Raw genomic sequence first — 9,915 nt, 5'->3', positions numbered from 1 at the left:
AGTTTGGGGCCACGAGAAGGGGGATTACTGCTATCTGGGGCAAAATTATGGAAATTATTATTACTTGGGAGCACAGGAGGGGATTTATGCTGCTTGGGGGCACAGGATGGGAGATTATCGCTACTTTAAAACACAGAAAGGGGGATTATTACCACTTCGGGAGCTCAGAAGGGGGGGTTATTGCTTCTTAGGGGTATAGGGCAGGGATTATTAGTACTTGGGGGGCTCAGAAGGGGGGTTATTGCTTCTTAGGGATATAGGGCAGGGATTATTACTACTTGGGGGGCTCGGTAGGGGGGTTATTGCTCTAGGGGTAAAGGATGAGGTTTTTTTTATTTCTTGGGGGGCACATGAGGGAGGATTATTGCTTTTTTGGGGCAAAGAAGGAGGATTATTGCTACTCTCTAGCTCAGGAAGTAGGATTATTGCTACTTGGGGGCACAGAAGGGGGATTATGACCTCTTGGGGGCACAGAAGGGGAGATTATTATAATTTGGGAGCAAAGAAAAGTGCATTTTTATAGTGTGAAGGCACAGAAGGAGTCTTCTCAACTGTCAAGACAAAAAGGGTAGTACAACGTGGAGGAACAAAAGGTGCTAATGAAAGTGTGGTTCTTCAATGTGTGTGAGTGTGTGTGTGTGTGTGTGGGGGGGTATTAATGTTTAGGTCACTATGGATGGTTAATTTGTATAGGGGTGAGGAAAAGTGCTGAGCCTAAAACGTATGTCCGCTAGATGGCTAAAAGTAGTCTTCATGACGGCCCAAAGCAAATAGAGAAAGAAAGTGAACAAATCTAATTTAAGAAGATGCCCCCTGTGAGTCACTGGATGTAATTGCAGTAAAATCAGACTACTGTACCTTTTTAAGAACATTAATTCTTTTTCAAGAATACATTATTCTATGTTATTCTAAATTCTTCATTAGGAATGCTATAATACAATGTTACTCATTATGATCCCGGGGAACATTATATAGATATGGAAACAATATTAATATTTATTTTTATTTTTATCAACATGTAGGGTTCTGTGGGAATTTAGCGAAGCCCAAATGATCATCTCAGGATGAGAATAGTTGTAAACAAAGCAGTGAAAGGAAACAATGTTTCTCTTCATTTATTGCGTTGCAATGTAAATGTATAACACTCTGGTGGGTGGAGGGGGTTTAATTAGTTAAGAGCATTTCTTTCCTCTGATCAAATTAATTATAAACCAGGCGAGTAATTCCGTAATATCATGGAGAAGGGCCGGAGAGATTCACCCGGAGCACGATGATACCGCAGATATCACAGCTCTGCTATAGGAACGCAGGCCCACCCTTGGTCCACATTACCTGCCCAAGAGAATGGATGGACACGACTTATCACTGGGATATGGTATTCCTATAGCATAAATCTTTAGGTATAATAAAAAAATAACAAAAAACTCCAGGTTTTCATCTCTACATCCTCCACCCGTGACTGGAAAGTCTATTGAAAACTCATAGTACAGCACCTATAGAAGTCAGTACACCATTCTGTATTGTCTTATCAGTCACATTTCATACAGGAATATTGTTGGGGCCCCCCGGCCACTCAGCCCTCTTAATATGCTAGCAGATCCTTTCACTTCTCAGCTCCTGCCGAAATGATGGGTAACATGTCTATTCCAAAACTGGTGGTAAAGAGCCCGTGCAATTGCACAGTTAGGGGCCTCTGCAGTCATGTGCATTTGCCCATAGACTATAATGGGACTTATAACTAATACCTGTCGTTCCAGACAAGCAGAAATCTAAGATGTCCCAGTCAGGGCCGTTTTAATACAATGGTGGGCCCAGTGCACAGGCCTCAAGAGTGGGCCCCCCCAACCCAGCGTTATCAGAATCGGAGCTCCACACACAGTATGATCCCCTGAAAATGTCCCCACACTGTATTAAGAGCCCCAATACATACGGTAGTTACCTCATAACGATATCACCAATGATACCATTACATAATACCGCCACACCATGACCACTATCACTACAGCCCTATAACAGTTACATCCATTTACTCACAGGGGGCGTCTTCTCGGATCAGAGTCTGTCACCTTTTCTTTCACTCCATCCAGCCTGGGCCACCATGAAGTCTTCTCCTGGCTGTGAATCTTCTCTCCAGAATCTGCCAGAGAAACTTTTTAGGCTCCAACACATACAGTAGTAAGGTCCCCTGTACCCCTATACAGTAGTTACCCCCCTATGTACCCCTATACAGTAGTTACCCCCCTATGTACCCCTATATAGTAGTTACACCCCTCTGTGCTGCCCCCAGTAGTATATAGACACCTGTGTGCTGCACCCAGTACTATAGACCAATAGGTGCTGCTCCCAGTAGTATATATACCACCTGTGCACCCCCCAGTAGTATATAGACCCCATCGTGCTGCCCCTAGTATATAGACCCCTTGTGTGCTTCCCCCAGTACTATAGACCACTAGGTGCTGCCCCCAGTAGTATATAGCCCACTCTGTGCTCCCCAGTTATATATACCCCCCGTGCATCCCCCAGTAGTATATATATCCCCTGTGCTCCGCCAGTAGTATATACTCCCCCTGTGCACCCACAGTAGTATGTATATCCCCTGTGCTCCCCCAGTAGTATATAGTCCCCCTGTGCATTCCCCAGTAGTATATATACCCCCCTGTGCACCCTCCAGTAGTATATATATCCCCTGTGCTCCCCCCAGTAGTATATAGTCCCCCTGTGCACCCCCCAGTAGTATATATCCCCTGTGCTCCCCCCAGTATGCTTTCCCAGTTATATATAACCCCTGTGCACCCCCCCATTTATATATATATATAACCTGTGCATCCCCCAGTTAAATATATATATATATCCCCTGTGCGCCCCCGAGTAGTATATAGCCCCCATGTGCGCTCCCCGTTATATATACCAGTTATATATTCCCCCTGTGCACCCCCAGTTATATATACCCCCGTGCGCCCCCCAGTTATATATACCCCCAGTGCACCGCCCAGTTGTATATATATCCCCTGTGCGCCCCAGTTGTGTATAGCCTCCCTCTGCACTCCCCCAGTTATATATACCCCCCTGTGCGCTCCCCCAGTTATATATACCCCCTGTGCGCCCCCCAGTTATATATACCCCCCTGTGCACCCCCCAGTAGTATATAGCCCCCCTCTGTGCTCCCTGTTATATATACCCCCTGTGCACTCCCCCAGTTATATTTACCCCCCTTGCGCTCCGTTATATATACCCCCCGTGCGCTCCCCCAGTTATATATATATATATATATACCCACTGTGCGCTCCCCCATTTATATATATACCCCCTGTGCGCTCCCCCAGTTATATAGATCCCCCTGTACACTCCCCCAGTTATATATACCCCACTGTGCACCCCCCAGTAGTATATAGCCCCCCTGTGCACTCCCTAAGTTATATATACCCCCTATGCACCCCCTAGTAGTATATAGCCCCACTGTGCCCTCCCCGAGTTATATATACCCCCCTGTGCGCTCCCCCCCAGTTATATATACCCCCTGTGTGCCCCCCCCAGTTATATATACCCCCTGTGTGCCCCCCCCCAGTTATATATACCCCCTGTGTGCCTCCCCCCCCAGTAGTATATAGGCCCCTCCTGAGGCACCACTAGTAGTATAGACCCCCGCTGTGTGCTGCCCCCCGTTATATAGCCCCCCCTTTGTGCTCCCCCCTCCCATATAGCAAATAAAAAAAATAAACACTTTATACTCACCTGGGTCCGCGCGCTCCTCTTCTCATCACTACATCCTGGTGGCCGCAGGCAGTGCTTTGCCTGTGGTCACAAGAGGCCGCTCTCCCCTCTCGCGGTGTCGGCGCTGAGTGACGTCACTCAGCGCCGATACCACTACGGAAGAGCGGCCTCTTGTGACCGCAGGTAAAGCACTGCCTGCGGCCACAGGGGTTAATGACAGGGAGGGAGCCAATGGCTCCCGACCTGTCAGTGCCGCTGCTGCTGCCTGTACCTATGAGCGCTCGTTATGAGCGCTCGTTACGACAAAGCGCAGCAGCAGGCGGGGGGCCCTGCAGGGGGTGCCATGGATGGGTAACTTACCCATCCCGATGGCGCCCCCTGGCAGGCTGGTGACCTCAATGGTCGCACAGAGCAGAGGCCGGCCCTGCTCAGGGTGGGCCCCTTTAACCAGTGGGCCCGATGCACGTGCACCATGGGCCCTCTGGTTAAAGCGGCCCTGGTCCCAGTGGCTGGAGTGGGTTTTCTGGTCTTCATTGCCACCCTGGGAGGTCACTATAATGTAATGAGAGGACTGCATTGGTAAGGTGATATTTAGTGCCTTGGGGCATACCCTGGTAAAGAGGCAATGTCACAATTTTTTTTGTTTTTTTTAAAGAAATCAATAGGGGTTGTGATCACAAGCAGTTTTGCAGTAAGTTTTCTACGTTTAAATCCATGTTATACATATGGCCACTAGGTGTCTCCCTTCACTGCGCATGTGTACAGCTTCTGCACGTCCACAATCAGTAGCAGAGAATCCTGCAGGTGCTCGCATTGTATGGTCAGCTCTCCTGTCACACAGTACCAAAACCTTTGTAACCGCACAGTGACTTTATAGTGACTACATTGTTGCATAACAAAGAGCATTGTCTCCTGGTAAGCATGCATAGCTGATAATATATATGCAAAAGTTAATAATATAATTAGCTTTAATTAATAAGTTTATTGCCCTCAGTTGATATACAACCTGCATGATGTTGTTCCTTATGTGACTGGGACTTCCTGTGTTTGGTCTTTTTTTTAAAAAAAAAGACTGCATATTGGCACGGAGGAGACATGGACCGTAGTTTGGCCATACTGTTGATTTAAACATAGAAAACTTGCATGTAGTAGCCACAAGAAAGAGATGTTCTCTGGCCAGGGCAAATTGCATGTAGGGTGTCTGTAGTCGCTCCATGCAGTGACCAGGCTTGGTTCCACATGACGCTGGTAGGCCTTGACAGCTAACTGACTGGAGACAGTACAGTAATTTTTCATCTTTCATCTTTTTCAACTCTTGTAGCGAGATGCTGCATTGTTATGTACTCTATACATCTGTACATTGTACAGGGCTACAGAATATGTCGGTGCTATAGAAATATAGATTATGATTATATCTTGGCCACGCAGCATTCCTGTCCGTGCGTACATTGATTCCAGAGGCAGGGACATCAATAAATCACTAAAAAACATCTTTTTACTTCTAAGCCAGAGTTAAAAATACATAAAGGGATGGCCGCCTGTGAAGTTATAACTAGTGCAGCCAGGATCGATGGGGCTGGAGATACCAAAATCAAAGGCTTTTTATAGGAGGGGGTTTGGTTTTCATGAGCTGTGAACCAAGGTATCCTTGTATCCAGCCCTGTAATAAATGTCCCCCACCTATCCTCACTCTGACAAAGCGCCAGGAGTAGTTACCTCCTGGCATCACACATTTGGCCCCTTGTTACTCTCCGGATGATCCTGTATTGTTGAGGCGGCATTTATCTAGCTGGTAATTGTTTTAATCTGTATCTTTGAACCGCGCTGCTCGCTCTGAGTGGGAATAAAAAAAAGCATCATTTTTATTATTACTTTGAAATTGAAGCAGCGCAATAAAATCGGCACAATGACTACATTAAGCTAAATACTCTCACTTCATACGCTTGATTAAAAGATGTTTAAAGGGACGGCGCGCCGGGTTCCTGCGGCGGCTGCTGCGGTGACTGCCTCTCCACCTTCCAGCTTTTGTCTGCTCGGGATAATAGTTCTTCTCCCAGGATCCTTCTGCAACAAAACTCCTCCCTATTCCCATTCCTTATTTATAGGCACTAATCCCGAGTCTCCCTGGAGGAGGTGTTATGTAAAACTCCGGCACGGTAGAGAAATCTTCTAAGCGAAGGGAGTTTAATTGCTAATTGCAGAACGTTAACCTCTTCAGAGGGAAGCTGAGGCGTGCGAGACTTGGGAAATGGGGGTTGTAATACAGGGGTGTTCGGCTGTGTCCGTCATAGTGCAAAATCCAAGAGCACAAAATTTGTAGATGCAGCCTCAGCCTAGATCTGTGTGAGCCAGCCTGCGTCTCTCCAGCTGTTGCAAAACTACAACTCCCAGCATGCCTTAACAGCCTTTGGCATCTCTTATAGCAGTGTACCCAACCTTGCAGCTCTCAGTCCATTGCAGACTACAACTCCCAGCATGCTCGGACAGTCTTTGGATCTCCTTGCTCTAGCAAACTACAACTCCCTACATGCTATGCCAGCCATCAATGCATCCCACCTATACATCCTATTCCCCAACCCATTGTCCTGTGGGAATTATAGTTTTCAGCAGCTGGAGAGCCAGAGGAATATTTGTCTAGATCAGGGGTGTCAAACTCAGGCTCTCCAGCTGTTGCAAAACTACAATTCCCATCATGCCAGGCATGATGGGAATTATAGTTTTGTAATAGTTGGAGGGCCTGATTTTGACACCCTTGGTCTAGATGGATAAGGCCAGGACTCTATGAGAATGATCAGTGTGTGATTGTTGCACTAATCCCATTGGGGGAGATTTATGAAAGGGTGTAAATATACACCTGGTGTAAACTGCCCACAGCAACCAATCACAGCTCAGCTTTCAGCTCTGGTAAAATATGAGTATATATAAAATATATAATATATTAAAATATAAGAGGAGCTGTGATTGGTTGCTGTGGGAAGTTTACACCAAGGGTATACTTACACCCTTTCATAAATCTCCCCCATTGTGTTGGATATTGCATGCAATTTTACACATTACTTTTTTGCAAAGAGATATTGCATTATTATACAAATTGTGCAAAGCCATCTCACAGACAACATTCCGCCCAAATATACGCCGAAAACCTACTCCAGTCCTCAGCTGGCGTAGGTTTTCGGCAGTGCGCACCGGCGCGCACAGGATTTATGTAGAGGCAGTCCGCCTCTACATAAATCTCCGTAGCGCCGGAGCTGCGGGGGCATTTTTAAGTCCGGCGTAAAAAACGCCAGACTTAATAAATGCCCCCCTCTGTGTCTCCCCTTAAGAGACCTGTGATCACTGGCCTCCAGCATCTGGGCTGACTTGGCCAGATAGAAAAACCTGGACTGGCCAGAAAGGGAATGACAGGCCCCACTACCAACCTGCCTGTCATTCCATAAAATCAGTCTCATAGCAAGTAGTTTGCTATGGGTTTTAACTTTCCTAGATTTCTCCATATCTCACCCAGCTTTCCCTGGATGAGGTATGGACTTTCTGGAACCTAGTATTTACATTTGACAGGTACCTCGGGGAGATATAGCGATTCCCAACAACAATCCCTGTCACTGTCTCACTATATATATATATATATATATCTATGTATATATATATATATATATATATCTATGTGTATATATATATATATATATATATATATATATCATATATTAAACTACTTGCATACATAATTAACTAAATTCCCCTCACTGTGTTTTCTTTATGTTTAGTTTTATTTTTATTTACTATTACATCATATCTGAGTCACAGGATTCAGGAGTGCTGACATCACAGTAAGCTTTGCACCTCTCCTCCTCTTCCATGGACTCTGTTACTACTAGTACTTGTCTGTAGGGCAGCTTGGTTGCATTGTTCATTCATAATACTGGGATTCTTGGTTCATACCTCCCTCTGGGGTGTACCACCACGGGTGTTCTTTTTCATGTACACCTGTCGCATGTCGAAGGTAGTATTCTATAGTTTTACCACAAGATGTCAGTATTTTGTATGTATCCTCTTATGTATTGCAGAAGCCAACAAAGGTTTGCTGTTTTATGTGTACCATGTGCTTTTGCTAGCCTATAGGAGATGTTCTTTCCTTCTACCCTATCACTTCTCTTATTTCATTTACAATACTGGGATTTTTGGTTTACACTTCCCTCTATTTTTTTTTTATATACTAGTAAAGTATAGGACTATGTGTTATTGCAAATACAACTATAGCCCCCTGTCCAATCCATAGCCTCTCCATACCCCCATAATGGCCCCATAATGAAAATCAACAACTAGATAAAACCAATGCAAAAACTTCCCACACCTTTTTGTTACAGTTGTTTCAGCCAGACAATCCTCTGTGGGATCAGCATCCTGCACTCTACAATACATTTTACCCACTCTGATACTGTGTTACTAGCTGCCAGGACATGTTTTGGCTTTTTTGATTTAAAAAAAATTGACTTGATTGTTCATTGTTTTACGTGTTTTTCCTTTTGATGCCATTTACCTATTCTGGCGGCTGATGGCGGGCGAGCAGACAGCAGCAAAGCCAAAAGAATAATCCTTCAGGGCATCTTCCCTGCAAAGAGGGTGATGACTTTATTGTGGAAATCTCATAATCCACCTGCAATTACAGATTGGATGCATTTCATGAATAAATTGTTGGTTACGGAGAATATCCGCTGTTCATGTGAACACACAGAAGACTCATCTCTATGGTCACAGCTTTTTATTTCTCTATTTAGCTTCTCGCTTTCTCTCTCCAGTATGTGGGGACGGCTTCTGGGTAGAACGTGAATTTCTGCTTTATATTTGTAAATAATAAAAGATTTAAAAAAAAAAAAAACACTGAAAAACTAGAATGCTCAGCCTCATCCACACTGGAGGAAGAAGTCATTAAAGTAATAGAACATTTACAGATACATGACATTCTAAACTAATTTTCTGCTCCTTTATACCTCCGTACAACTCATCCAAACATTCAACTTTGTTGTAGGAGATGACATTTTGCTCCTTCAGCTATCAATACTGTTCTGCTTTCCAGCAGACAGCAAATACTAGAACATATTTTCCTTCCGGTTTTAAAAATTTCTTGATCACAACGGCCTCAGTCACAAAACATTTTGCTTGTAACCATGGACCTGTAGGTCACTCCACTACATTTACAAGTGTCAAGTATTCTTGACTTTAGCAATTTTCCTTAGGAAGCCTCCATGTTATACTATACATAACAAATAACTAACAAATATGCTAAACTACGCAACAGACAATATTTACACTCACAAATGTTCTCACAACTCAACTCCAACATCATACCTGGCTCACCAAATACATAAATCTGTGCTGTCAGTTTCCAGATCACACTGCAGTACATACTTACCTAGTGTGCTGCTGTGATCCGGCATCCTCTTCTCCGGCTCTACCATTCAGCCACTGTGTATTCAGGCCCTGTCTCCTCTGTCTGTCATTCATTTTAGAAGAGACAGGGCTTGAAGGCACAGCAGCTGGATGGGAACACTGGAGATACTAATATACTGTACTACTGTTTTTTAAAGTATAGTGCCACTGTCCACTCTAATGTACCACAGTCTTCTCTAATATACTGTCCTCTCTAATGTACTGTACCACTTTACTCTTTAATATACTGTCCTCTAATGTACTGCGCCACTGTCCTCTATGCACTGTACCACTGTCCTCTAGTCTCTGTTTCCCAATCTGGCTGTACAGCTGTTGCAAAACTACCATCATCAACTGCCAGCAGGACATAATGGATGTTGTAGTTCTGCAACATGGAGAGCCAGAGGTTGCAAAATTACAACTGCCATTATGAACTGTCAGCAGGGTATGACGGAGGTAGTAAATCTGCAACTTAATGAGCCACATGGTACCAAACTACGACTCCCATCACGAACTGTCAGACAGACATGATGGGAGTTGTAGCTCTGCAACCTGAAGAGCCATAAGTTGGGAAACACAGCCCATATTGGTTCCTGCTCTGCTGTGGTGCTCTTGCTCTGATCTCTTCTGGTCATGTATGAATGCTGTATAATGCAGATGTAGCTAATCGCACTGCTGTGCATTACACAGGAAGTATGAAGAGGCAGAAAAGGGAGCCATCTCTTTCCCCTGCCATCACTCTGTTATTCAGTTGTATCACTGATGTGCTTATACAAG

The sequence above is a fragment of the Dendropsophus ebraccatus genome, chromosome 8 (assembly GCF_027789765.1).
Source record: "Dendropsophus ebraccatus isolate aDenEbr1 chromosome 8, aDenEbr1.pat, whole genome shotgun sequence".
Classification (NCBI taxonomy): Eukaryota; Metazoa; Chordata; class Amphibia; order Anura; family Hylidae; genus Dendropsophus; species Dendropsophus ebraccatus.
The sequence above is the reverse complement of the archived record's forward strand: the minus strand, read 5'-3'. Positions refer to the sequence as shown.